At 44.7% G+C, this 13,122-nt stretch overlaps 1 protein-coding gene and 1 pseudogene across 1 annotated transcript in view; one reads left to right on the top strand and one right to left on the bottom strand.

The window, feature by feature from the left end:
* The window catches only part of ANO3 (anoctamin 3), a 1,465,374-nt gene that overhangs the window by 285,439 nt on the left and 1,166,813 nt on the right, over nucleotides 1-13,122 (top strand). The gene's annotated exons all lie outside the window — the stretch shown is intronic.
* LOC147729180 (uncharacterized) lies at nucleotides 9,658-12,102 on the bottom strand (annotated as a pseudogene).

The raw sequence follows: 13,122 nt of genomic DNA, 5'->3' as shown, positions 1-13,122 counted from the left end.
GGCCAGACCTCTGCATCAGGGTCTGCCGCTCTAACCATTGAGCCACACTTCTCCACGCGCGCAACACAACAGTGTGTTCCGGAAGCCAGGATGAAGCAGAAAAGGATGGGTGTGTCAAAGCTTACAATGGCTTGATACACTGAGCATAATCAGGAATGTAAGTCCAGCCGAAATGTAAAACACCAAACAAAGACTGCAACTTCTTAAGTATAGATGGAGGTTGCACTTGTGCACAGTTTTCCAAATAATGGGGTGCTAAACCCCGATCCTCATTTGCCAATTAATAAATAAGAAAAAGAGCGGTCAGAAACGCACTATGCAATTTCGCAAAATTTAATTTGTAGCCCTGAGCAGCGAATCGGTGGTTGATGCGATCCATTCTCATGAGTTTGGGATTTAATTCATATCTGCATGGTAACGTTTATCAGAGGGAGCTACGCGGGTGTCCACGGTTTCATCATTTGCTAGGGTGCAGTTGCTTTCTCCTCCAGAAACTGGTGGAGTGTCTGGAGCACTATGATAACTTCTTCCATGCTGTCGAGGAGAGTCACTGCCCAACTCCTATCCAGGATGAGGGTTCCCACCGTTTGGGGTATTATTTGCTGTTAAACTAGCAACATTCTTCTTCTGGAGCGGGGCTCTATATGGAGGCGGTTCCTCTCTTTTTACTTTCACGTCAAAAGGGTGCTGCGTGTCCCGCTTGGATTGCATGGAATCACCCTGTCTGTGATCTTGTCATACTGTTGATCAGATGATTCCTGAAAGGAACGAGGAGAGCAAGGATCAGGAACCTGAATCCTCTCAGGAGTTTAAATTTTAGAGCGTTCACGTAAATCCTATCTACACTCGAAGCGTCCGGTGGCGGTGACCCACCATAAGACCTAGGCTTCTGTTGCTGCTTAGCTATGTCCCATGTCTTTTTAGGAAAAAATACAATCCTCCTTTTCAGGAGGAGGCATACCTTGAGACTGAGTAGAAGGTCTGACATCCAAGTTCTTGCAACCCAAGGATGTACAATTATCAGCAATAATAATCAGAAACCCACGTTCCCGGTCAATGTCAGTCACCGCCGAAAGATGTTGATGAACAATCAAGGTCGCTGCTTCACTTTTATTATTAGAAAGAATCATTTCAGAGACTATGGGAAAAATATCCATCAACTACATCCCCAAATCCTGGGCAGGACCTGCCCCATGTTCATTCTGCACTTGTTTGGAAGCGCTCATCGAGGGGATGCCATAACAGAGTGTATACACAGAGGAAAACACTGTCCCCCAGGTGTTTCAGGTGGCCAAAGGTGGTATTAGACCACTAGACAAGCACATAGTAGGGATCCTGTGTTTCTCCACTGGAAACATAAGAGGGAAAACAGCATCAAGAAGATCAATTTTCTAAGCAATCCAAAACAGAAAGTCCTTACAGTTCTGAGAACGTTTGCCCATTACTGAATGATTAATAAGCAGGCTAATAACAAGACCCCCACCATGCGCAGCCTGCACAGGAGTTGTGGCCCCAGGCGGAGCCACGGGAAAAGCACGGACAACAAATTGTATCAGGCGTACATAAAGGAGAACAACCTGAGCATATAACAGACGTACATCCGCAAAATTAGTATTGAGATAATTAGTATACAGAGTGAAACCAGCCAGAACAGGCCATGTGGTCTCATCGATACTTAAGGGGCCCATACAAACAGTTTCAATAGGATGGGGTAGAGCATCATTAAACCAAAACTGGTGCTCCCGGCCGTAAAAGGAACTTCAACAACCACATAAGGGCACTAGGTCACCGGAACCACAGCAGCAGTATAAGTACGAAAAGAATTATCATTGGCATTCACAGCGGGAAACACAACCCAGGAGCAAAACACTTCGAAACGGTAAGTAGGATCCGCTTTGACCACAAAAACAACCAGAGACCCCTCATTGGGGACTCCATGCTGCAACAAATGTTGAGTCACCACTGCCTGGCAATGAGTCAGAATGGCAACCGGTTGAAACATTAATCACAAAATGGGATTCAGATGGTAGCACCAAAATGGTCAAAAACCTTTTAAAATTCACACTTGAAAAACTTACAGCAAAAGGTGAACCCTATAAACTTAGGAGGCAAAGCCACCCCACCACGGACGTCTCCGGGAAATATTGTGAGTATTGTGGACAAGCACAAGCGCTATTCAGGGGCCCCATGAATAAGTACCAGACCAAACGATGTCAAAGAACTATGCTTGGAATCATAGAACTTTAATAGGCAGGGACTGAGTCAACCTACCACTTGTGTACCCATGAGCCCGGGACCAACTAGCTATAATGCCTCACATGTCGTCATACTCACTCACAGAGGAACAAGTGATTAGACACCCCACAACACAACACTCCCCATCCTCTCAGGAATTACGATTGCAAAACACACTCTTTCGCTCTCACGCTTATACTAGTACACAATAATTTTTGACCGAGACACAAGGAAAGTTTAAAATGTTTATTGTAACTGTTGTGCTCTAGTGTACAGTATACGTGCCACAATATGTATGAAAATGCCTACCAAAAATACAGTCAGCATAGTAAGCTGTCCATAAATCATAAAAGGAGCTGTCATTATATAAGACAGGGTAGCCTAACCTCCCTCCCCCACTACAGAAGCAAAATGATCATATATCAGTACATATCTTGGTGTTAGCCGCAAACCCTGTACCTTAGCATACCTAGATGAAAGTTCTACATCTCAGGTGCTGTCACAGTCTTTTCCATGGAAAGATCCCTATCCAAGTGTGTGTTGTGACCTATCTGTGCATACCTATATTGCAAAACTACGTGTACCCAAACAACAGCTGCATCTGCGTGTTTTGTCTAGGTGCTAAGGCCTTACCAGAACACAATAAGAAGGGGCATTGTGTTTTTTACCTTGTCTACGGTGTTCAGACTGAATTCCAGGAAGAATTGAATGAAAAAAACAATAGCAAGTTCTGTGTGAAAGTACATTGTGGAACAAAGCAAAATCAGTTGGTGTAGTAATGTGTGCAAAGCAGAGGGCAGACTGCAACGCGCTCATGCTGAGGTACTGGGTTTTTCAGAACCGGTACTGATCCGGTAACCCAGCGGTGTCAGGGCAACACCCAAAGACCTCGAGTCCTTTCCTGATTCAGACCACAGAAACACGAGTCTTCTAGGTGAAGTCAAAGATCGAATTTATTGGCTGCAACCAAGTAACAAACGTCCTAGAAGTACAACAGCATATAGCTCATGTATGTTCTCAGGAGACTGCTCAAATTTACAAAGCCTGGCTTCTTCTTTTATACAGTTTTTTAAGCTTCAGGCAAGCATTCTTAGATTTACAGTGCAAACATTCTTGGATTTACAGTGAGCTATTCACATATTTTCATTACAAAAGAAAAAGCAGAGTCATGATGACAAGTATACATTTAGTGTGTCCAGTTCGTGATCAATTACCCGGCAAGGCCCAACATTTCCATCAGATATCTGTGTACCCTCAATAAAACCGGGCTCCTCCTCATCATAAAGCACAAGAAGAGAAAAGAGCAGAGACAGGTGTGAGCAAGATTTGGGCGGGGGTGTGTGCGATGGGAACAGTTTATGGCCTGTTGTGCGTTGATGCTATCTCGTTCGGCCACTGGGATAGAAACTGCCCAAACAGGTTTGGCTTGGGGCAATGGTTCCAGCTTGCCCAGGTCACAGAGAAGTCAATTAAGGTGTATGTGTCCTTTGATATCGAATTCAGCTGTGGTTAAGAGCCTATGTGAAGGGCAACTCACAAAATGGCTGCTGAGCTAAAATGGAACCCAAGGGTTCGAAAACGAAAATGGCGATTTCGAGGTGAAATCGTTACTTGATTATGGCGAAAATGCTTGTGCATAGTGTACTAGCCATTATCGGCCTTTTGACACCAAAATCGTCATGCTACGACAACATTTTTTGTACGAGTCCAGAATTTTCAGAACTACAAACCCTCCTTTTGCCCTAACATAGGCAATTTAACCTAATCTCATGCTAATCCGAGTCCAGGTCTATATTCTTAAAGTCATTGAGATGTTGCTGTAACATCATTCTGGTACTTAGTTTGTCTTGTGACACAGGCTTCCTTACACATGATGTAGCACAGAGGCCACATATTGCAGGAGCGCACTGTACGCACAGACAGAACAGGAAGAGAATGGCTAAGACCATCCCAATGACCATTAGAATTTTCCATCCCCAGCCGGATATCAGTTCCCAGAACCATCCCACAAAAGACCAATCCCCTTTATCCATATGAATAGATTCGGAAATTTTATGCAGTTTGGAGATAGCCTGGTACACTCTTGGAGCGTTATCTGGAATGAATACACAGCAACTTGATTGGATCAGTTTACATACCCCACCTCGGTCTGCAAGTATGACATCCAATGCGACCCTGTTCTGAAGGGTCATAAGACGATCCGATTGGAGCTCAGCAGTCAAGTTACTAAGGGCACCAGCAGTTTCAATTACGGTGGATTCAACCACCCTCGCTAATTGCCTTATGTTTCTGCTGTTAACCATGGGCCCCCAAAACGGCAGAAAACCTTTTGCGAGATCTCCAAACTCCTGTTCTGCGGTGTCGTCTTTACTCACAACACCCCTAACTGTCCTTGTCCGATGGTAATCTGCAGCGGCCGTGTAGGTGGGAGGCAACATGAACGAAACAAAACATGTGCCCGAGAAGTCAGGGGGCAACCATGTATAGGCTCTATCATGGCAGATGAAATAGGTACCCTTAGCTGCTAGAAACGAAGGGGAAGTCTGAGATGCAAAAAATACGTTTCAGTACAGACACTCTTCCCTAACTGAGCTCTGGGATTCTTGCCAGTACCTTGCAGACACAGATGACCCTGATGGGGTACAATCCAAATCGGGGAAGATCTCTTAGCTTGCTGTTTCTCACTCAGAGTAGCTCCATATCCGGTCACATTCCATCCTATGTATACTAGTGTCTCATCTCTAGGGATAGTCTCATAGGAAATATCTTCCTTAATCTTATCCACTATACCCTTAACTAGAGCACTATTCTTAGGGTTGTCTGTTACAGAACGTAGGGGGTAGACTTCATGTGCATAAATGAACATTGTTCTGTATGCCCACACAGAGCTGTTGTGGCTGAATGGCAGGACAAGGTAAGGGATGCCTTTATCCGTTGTGTGAGGCATAAGACTACACACCCAGCAATTAGTTGTGTTCATTACTAGTTGGTGTTGGTGCAAGAGCTGGATGAAGGAGTTATTAATAAACTCTAATCTCCTAGCTGACTCATGTTCAGGTAGAGGTTGAAAAGAATGTGCAGAGACAGTAGGAGGAGGTATGGGCGATGTAGTCAGTGCAAAGGTCACTTGTAAAGAAAACAGTACATATCCTATTAAAAACATCATTGCACTTAATAACAGGAAAATGCATAATAATAAAAAACGTTTCTTTGTCATCAATCCACATATTCTTGTCTTAAAATTCACAGCTTTGGCAGGTCTCTCCATTTAGAAAAACTCCATCCTCTCTATGTCGCTGCCCGTGGTGGGAGATTGATTCTGCTAAGGAGTGCTTCTGTTCAGTCCAGGTTAACTCCCTTAGACCAACCAGAACTGTCGACCTAACCGTCTACAGCTGCACTCCAAAGACTGTGGCAACCGCGACCCTAGCAGCGGAACCCGGATGGTGGTTCGAAAAAAACAAAAATTAGCAAGTTTCTCAGGTGGTAGAGCTGCGCTTTCAAAATTAGTACTTAGGGGGAAAAAAAATTTATTAGTCCAATTTTATTAGTTCGTATTTCTCGGCCTCAGGTTATACCGTTGTTTTCCCGGTATTGTATGGTCTTGGAATAAGGCTTCAGGTTCTGTAGTGTCCAATTGGGCTGATGATGGTACGGCTGGTTGCAGAATATTGTCACTCTCTTGTTCTGTAATTGTTCCTTTCACACGAGCATCACTGAAAGGGATGAACCTTGGCACAGATTCAGTCTCTGTGTCGGCGACACCCTCCTGGACCCACCGGTCATAGGGCAGAGGCAGGGGGATCCATTTACAATGGATCCCGTGGATCCAGTTTTTCTTTCCCTCCACACGAACGGCTGATCTTGTGGAAAGAAGGACGAGGTGTGGGCCGGTCCACCTGGGCTGTTCGTTCTTTGTTCGCTGGAAATTTTTCACCAATACCCAGGATCCAGGATTGATTTGATGGCCTGGATCTTCAGAGACCGGAGGCAGAGAGTCATGGACCTGTTGGTGTAAAACACGTAATTTAGCCGTCAATTCGTACAAATAGTCAAGCAAAACAGGGTGTTCAATCTCACTGAACCTGGTGGGTCTGGGCACCCCCCATATGTTGGCCGGACGGCCGAAAACAATTTCATAGGGACTAAGTTTTACTCTGGAATGCACTGTCATTCTGGTGGATAGGAGTGCTAAAGGCAGAGTGTCAGGCCATTTAAGACCAGTGCTCGCTTGAATCTTGGCTAGTTTTAGTTTTAGGGTGCCGTTGTAGCATTCTACTAATCCAGCTGATTGGGGGTGATTTGCAGCGTGGAATTTTTGTCTGATGCCTAGCCCTTCACACACTTCTTTCATCACTCGTCCCACAAATTCACTCCCATTATCACTCCAGACCATTCTAGGCATTCCGAATCTAGGGAAAAACTCTTTCACAAGGGCTTTCGCTGTGGACAAGGCAGTGTTGTCCTTCAGGGGATATGCTTCTACCCATCTGGAGAAGGCACAGACAACAACGAGTACGTATTTTAGATTGTTGCACCTTTCCATGTGTATGAAATCTAGCTGCAAAACCTCAAACCGATACGTAGGAGGTGCAAAATGACCAGCTGGAGTTGGGGTTCCCCAACCTGGGTTGTGTTTCAAACACACCATGCAGTTCTTGACCACATTCTCTGCACATTCAGGTATTCCACTGTTCTGCCATATTGGAGCCAACAACTTACAAATCCCTTTCACACTGATGTGAGCCATTCCATGAGCCATTGTCACCACTGCAAGCACATACGCATCGGGTAGCAGCCATCTCTGATGCTCTGACAATTCGACCCAACAGCCATTCGCATCCAATCTACCCTTGCTTTCTCTCCATTCATTCACCTCTTTCCCAGTGGCCTCGGATTGTATAGACTTCACACTCTCAATCGTGTCCTCACACATGCCAACATCACCAATCCATCTCGCAGGGCCTGCAACATACATTCGACTCATTACACGCCTTGCAGTTCCTTTCGCAACTTCATTCGCAAATGCATTTCCACGACCAACATCATCAGTCACCTTCTTATGAGCACTACATTTTACAATCGCAACTTGTAGAGGCAAGGTCAGTGATTCGAGAAGCTCATTAACTAGCTGACCGTGCTGTATCTTTGCACCATGCAAAGTCAGGAACCCACGTTCACGCCACAAACGTCCAAAACTATGAGCCACGCCAAACGCATACTGACTGTCAGTGTACACATTCACTCTCATTCCTTTTGACAACACACACGCCCTCGTAAGTGCAATCAATTCTGCCGCTTGAGCCGAGTTATGTGGAATACGTGCAGTTTCAACAACTGTATGCAAAGTGGTGACAGCATATGCTGCAGTCGTGTCACCATTCGAGAGCTTGAAGCATGAACCATCCACCCATAAGGTACCATCACATTCAGAAAGAGGAGTGTCTTGGAGGTCTATTCTCCCTTTTGTTTCTTCCTCTGTTCTAAGAAAACAATCGTGCTGCTCTTCAGCACTCTCTGTCTCAACTGGAATTGGCAGCAACGTGGCTAGGTTTAGTGTGCTACATCGTTTGATGTGCACATGGCTCGCTAACAAAGTTAGTTCGTAACCTGACAATCGAGCACTAGAGGTAAGTAATGTTTATTGATTGATTATTTAAAATCTTTACCAAAAGAGAATGCACAATATAACATTTCATTTATAGAATACAGTAAAAGGGCGATAATCGAGCACTAGTTAAGTGCTGTGTCTTGGTTCTGTTCAATAACGTGTCCACTGCATGTGGAACCATTACCACTAACGTGTTATTCATCACTAACCCAGCAGACTGTCGAATAGAAACAGCTGCTGCTGCTGTTGCTCTTAAACAACTTGACAATGCTTTAGGTACTGGGTCCAAAGTCGACGAAAAATATGCACATGGACGCTGCTTGTCTCCAAACAATTGTGTCAACACTGATAATGCACAACCTTCTCGCTCATGGACATACAATGTGAAGGGCTTACTGTAGTCGGGGGTACCCAACACAGGAGCCGAACATAATGCTGTGAGCAATTCAGAAAAACTTTTCTGACACTCTTCAGACCAAGGCACAGGATTGGGTGTACCTTTACATGTTAATGCCACCAATGGTTTGGCCAGTAAAGAAAAATTTGGAATCCACTGTCTACAGTACGATGTAATACCCAAGAAAGCACGCACTTCTCTCTGTGTTTTTGGCACACTTAATTTTGCTTTCCTGGATTCTTTCTGGGGTTAGTTTCCTTCCCTCCTTCGATAAGAGATGACCTAAATAGGTCACTTCTTGTCGACAATATTGTAATTTAGACAGGGACACTTTGTGATGCAGATCACACAAATGACGCAACAATGACAACGTGGCTTCTTTACAGATTTCTTCAGAATTTGCAGCAATAAGTAAGTCATCAACATACTGAATGAGTGTAGCGCCTTCAGGTAACACAATCATGTCAAGCTGTGTTTTTATAGCTTGTCAGTAGCCCTGGGGAGCACGTTTAAAGCGGAAGCTTCGTCCTCCTAAACTGAAGCCAAAAATGTCCCTACTCTCCTCAGCAATCGGGATGCTGAAGAAAGCATTCTTCAAGTCACTCACCGAGAACCAAGTGGCTGAAGCTGGAACCATTGTCAATAAGGCAGTGATATCAGGAACAACTGGAAACTGTGGCACTACTATTTTATTCACCTCTCTAAGGTCAATCACAAATCTGTACACAGGTGGCTGAGAGGGGTCAGTTCTTTTCAACACAGGCAGAACGGAACTATTGCAAACGTTGCCTCTTGTCTCCTCAATCACATCTTTTTCAATCAGATCGTAAATGATCGCTAACAACGCTTTTTCGCCTTCACTGGAGATCTTGTATTGGGGAATGCGCGGCATTCTAACATTGGCTTTCAATGTCACAACATATGGTGGTATTTCCAAGAGACCCACATCGTTAGGACCAGTAGCCCAAAGAATATTAGGTAGAGACAGCAATTCTGTCGGAATTTTATCCTTCGACAAATACATTGGAGAAACCACTTTCTTACCTAGTGTAAGTTGTACTCCTGAAGGAGAACAGTACAAAGTCGCATACAATCTTTTTAACAGGTCCAATCCCAGCAAGTTTTCACCACAACCTGTTGTTAGAATAAGGGATGCTTCGAATTCACAAGGACCAACAGACAGGGACATAGGACATGAAATCGGGTTCCTAACCGGGGCGCCAGAAAAACCTACAGAAACATTCATTTCGCCAGACAAAGGTGCGCCAGGGAGTTTTGAGTGCATCATAGAACTCTTTGTAGCACCAGTATCCAACAGAAAAGGTTCTGACACACCTGATGTAATCACCTCAACGTATGGTCCACTCTGATCTACTGGAACTGAAACAACTCCCTCTCTTTGTCTATGGCTGTCCTAGCAATCATTACCTTCCATATATTCATCTTCTGCATAGTAATCATCAGCATAGTACTGAGCTGTCCTACCAGATGCGTTATTCTGCTGATCAAACCTATTCATAGAATTTTGAGGTGGAAGGGAGCGTGTATTCTGAGGGACGTTTCCACGTCCTCTACCTCTAGGTGTTTGCTGAACACCTCTACCTCTTGTGCTTGACACACCATTAGCGCGCTGTAACAGTATAGGGCAACTATATTTAAAATGACCTTCCTCCTTGCATTACGAACACTGATTGGGACCTACAGGAACGCGTGGCTGATTTTACTCTACTCTTGGTTTTTGAAACTGTTGAGGTTGCTGATAATTATTCTGATAGTTATTCTGACCACCATTATTCTGACTACTACCACCAGGTGGCGGGTATGCTTGCTGTAACAGGACCTTCGTTTTTAACTCTTTAGTTTTCTTTTCTGCTCTTTCTTTCTCATCTTTGTCTCTATTTTCATAATATTGCGCGGTGGCCAGTATCTGTGCTGAAGAGGAAACTGCCCATGAACTCTCTGAATCCTTCAACTTTTTACACAACTCTGGAAGCAGATTGTGCACGAATTTATCGACGAACAGTCGCTGACCACCTTCTGTACTCATATCTTGACCACTGTGGTCGACAAACGTTTCTTCAAACCTGGTGAAGAAATCAGACACCGTTTCATCTTTCTTCTGCTTACATGCAGACAACTTATCCCAATTTACTCGCAATTCGGGATTTAAAGTCTTCATATACGTAATAATTCTACCAGGAAGCTCTGTTACTAAAGGCTCAGGTTTAGCACCATCAACTTGTCTAGCATCAGCAGCGGTAATATATACCCATGTGTCGCCTAGCTCTTGATCATGATCTGTATGACGAATCTTTCCCCATAAAGGCTGTGGAACAACATTCCCAAATAACATATCGATATCAGCTAAATTCATGATACAGGAGCCTGCAGTCTGTGATAATTCCTTGTAATACCCTGCAGGATTTTTGCGGGGATCGGGCAATGTCTGCTTAAGGGCTAATACTTCAGCTCGTTTCCATGGGACATGTACCCACACACGCTGAAAATGAGGCTGAATAGGTGGGTTAGCTGCTGCGTCTCCCTCCCTCCATACTGGGGGAACCTCTCTCATGGGATATTGTCTTCCTTTTCTCTTGACAGAGGAATCATGATCAAACAACGACTTGGAAACACTTTCAGTTCTAAGGGATAACAACGTCGCAACGGCTTTCCTAACATCTGAACCCACAATTGTCCCTTTTGAAAATTCGAACCGTACATGGCTCAACTCGGGTGGACTAGAGTCCAAATCATTCTCTTCTAAGTCTTCGCATAGAAAAACACACATTTTCTCGAAAACGTACCTCTGCTTTGATGCTTCCCACTGATAGAAAACATCCATAACACATTCTAAATCATATATAGTCGGGTTAGTCACCCATCTATGTGCCAAACGATCCAATACTTATTTCTCCCTAGAATCAGGCAGATGGCTGCGTAACTGTGTATGCCCAGAGGCAGGAGCCGTACTTGCTGCACCAAACAAAGGATATAGAAGACTAGAAACAGTGCTTGTCACTCTCTGGCGGACAGACGGAGAAGTCGATGAAAAGACAAGTGGGAAAGCAGGATGAGATGAGGCAGATGCAGAAGCAGTGTCAGGAGGAGTACCAGCAGTGGTAGTCGATACAGTAGGTAAAGTTGCAGGAATTATAGGAAGAGCAGATGTAAAGGCCGGTGACCCTTGGGAAGGCTGCACCGGAGGAATAGGAGCCAGCTGAAGAGTAGCTGGTGGGTGCTGTGGAGGAACAGGAGGCACAACAACCATGGGTTGCACAACTAGAGGTTGTGGAGGTGCTGTAGCATTTTGCGCACAAGGGGGTGGTGAACTTAACAAATGCGACATTAGGGGATCTTTTTCAAGCTCTTTTGCTGCCTCCTGCTGCAGAGGCGGTAAGACTGGATAACATTTATTTATTACCATTTTACGTTGCCTGTGCAACTGCTCACTCATCTGTTCTTCATTGTCTTTATACTGCCTAGCAGCTTGCATTATCGAGATACCCCTTTCTCTCTTATTTTTCTTTTCTAATTTAATTTCCTTTTGTTTGGCCTCCTTACGCCATAAGCGGAAAGAGTCAAACATTGCCGGCCGGGCTTTCTTCTTAGAGAGTTTAACTTCGAGATTGTCTAGGATTTCCGTATCAAAGCTACCATATTGGGGCCATTTTAAAACACCATCCTTTCTGGTGCATTTTATCCACACTTCATTGTATGTGATGGGGCCTACCCCATGTTTCACATATAGTTCATAGGTTGGAGTTCCAATCGGAGGAACCGGACACGAGTCCTCCAATCAGGAGTCCCTATTATTACAACCAAGACAAAACAAATTTCCAAGTCTGCTAAGACCAGGCATCTTCGCTCTCTAGTCTAGCTTCAAACTTCAAAGGATTATCGATTACGATATTGCTCGTGAATACACGAGTCCTTCGGCTTTGGCGCTTGCAAGTTCCAAATCAAAGCGGTCCCACAAAGGGGACACCAAACAAACTAAGGACTGGGAGATGCTCCACTTATACTTAACTGAGGTATCGATGACGTCACCAGAAGACTCGTCTAACGTTTCGCTCTACCAAACATCAAGGGTCCAAATCAGGGCGATAGTCAGGGCAGCAGTCCTTCGTAGCCGTCGGGACGCGGGGAACCTCGCAGCAAAGACCTTCGGAACCACGTCGACATACAGGGGTCGCTGAAGTGGCTGGCCGTCCTCCGGAATTTTCACACAAAGCTCCTCACGAACATCTGGCTTGGACCGGTACCGCTGATACCGCCCCACGTTGGGCGCCAACTGAGGTACTGGGTTTTTCAGAACCGGTACTGATCCGGTAACCCAGCGGTGTCAGGGCAACACCCAAAGACCTCGAGTCCTTTCCTGATTCAGACCACAGAAACACGAGTCTTCTAGGTGAAGTCTAAGATCGAATTTATTGGCTGCAACCAAGTAACAAACGTCCTAGAAGTACAACAGCATGTAGCTCATGTATGTTCTTAGGAGACTGCTCAAATGTACAAAGCCTGGCTTCTTCTTTTATACAGTTTTTTAAGCTTCAGGCAAGCATTCTTAGATTTACAGTGCAAACATTCTTGGATTTACAGTGAGCTATTCACATATTTTCATTACAAAAGAAAAAGCAGAGTCATGATGACAAGTATACATTTAGTGTGTCTAGTTTGTGATCAATTACCCGGCAAGGCCCAACATTTCCATCAGATATCGGTGTACCCTCAATAAAACCGGGCTCCTCCTCATCATAAAGCACAAGAAGAGAAAAGAGCAGAGACAGGTGTGAGCAAGATTTGGGCGGGGGTGTGTGCGATGGGAACAGTTTATGGCCTGTTGTGTGTTGATGCTATCTCGTTCGGCCACTGGGAGAGA

The sequence above is a fragment of the Lissotriton vulgaris genome, chromosome 2_2 (assembly GCF_964263255.1).
Source record: "Lissotriton vulgaris chromosome 2_2, aLisVul1.2, whole genome shotgun sequence".
Classification (NCBI taxonomy): Eukaryota; Metazoa; Chordata; class Amphibia; order Caudata; family Salamandridae; genus Lissotriton; species Lissotriton vulgaris.
The sequence above is the reverse complement of the archived record's forward strand: the minus strand, read 5'-3'. Positions and strand labels throughout refer to the sequence as shown.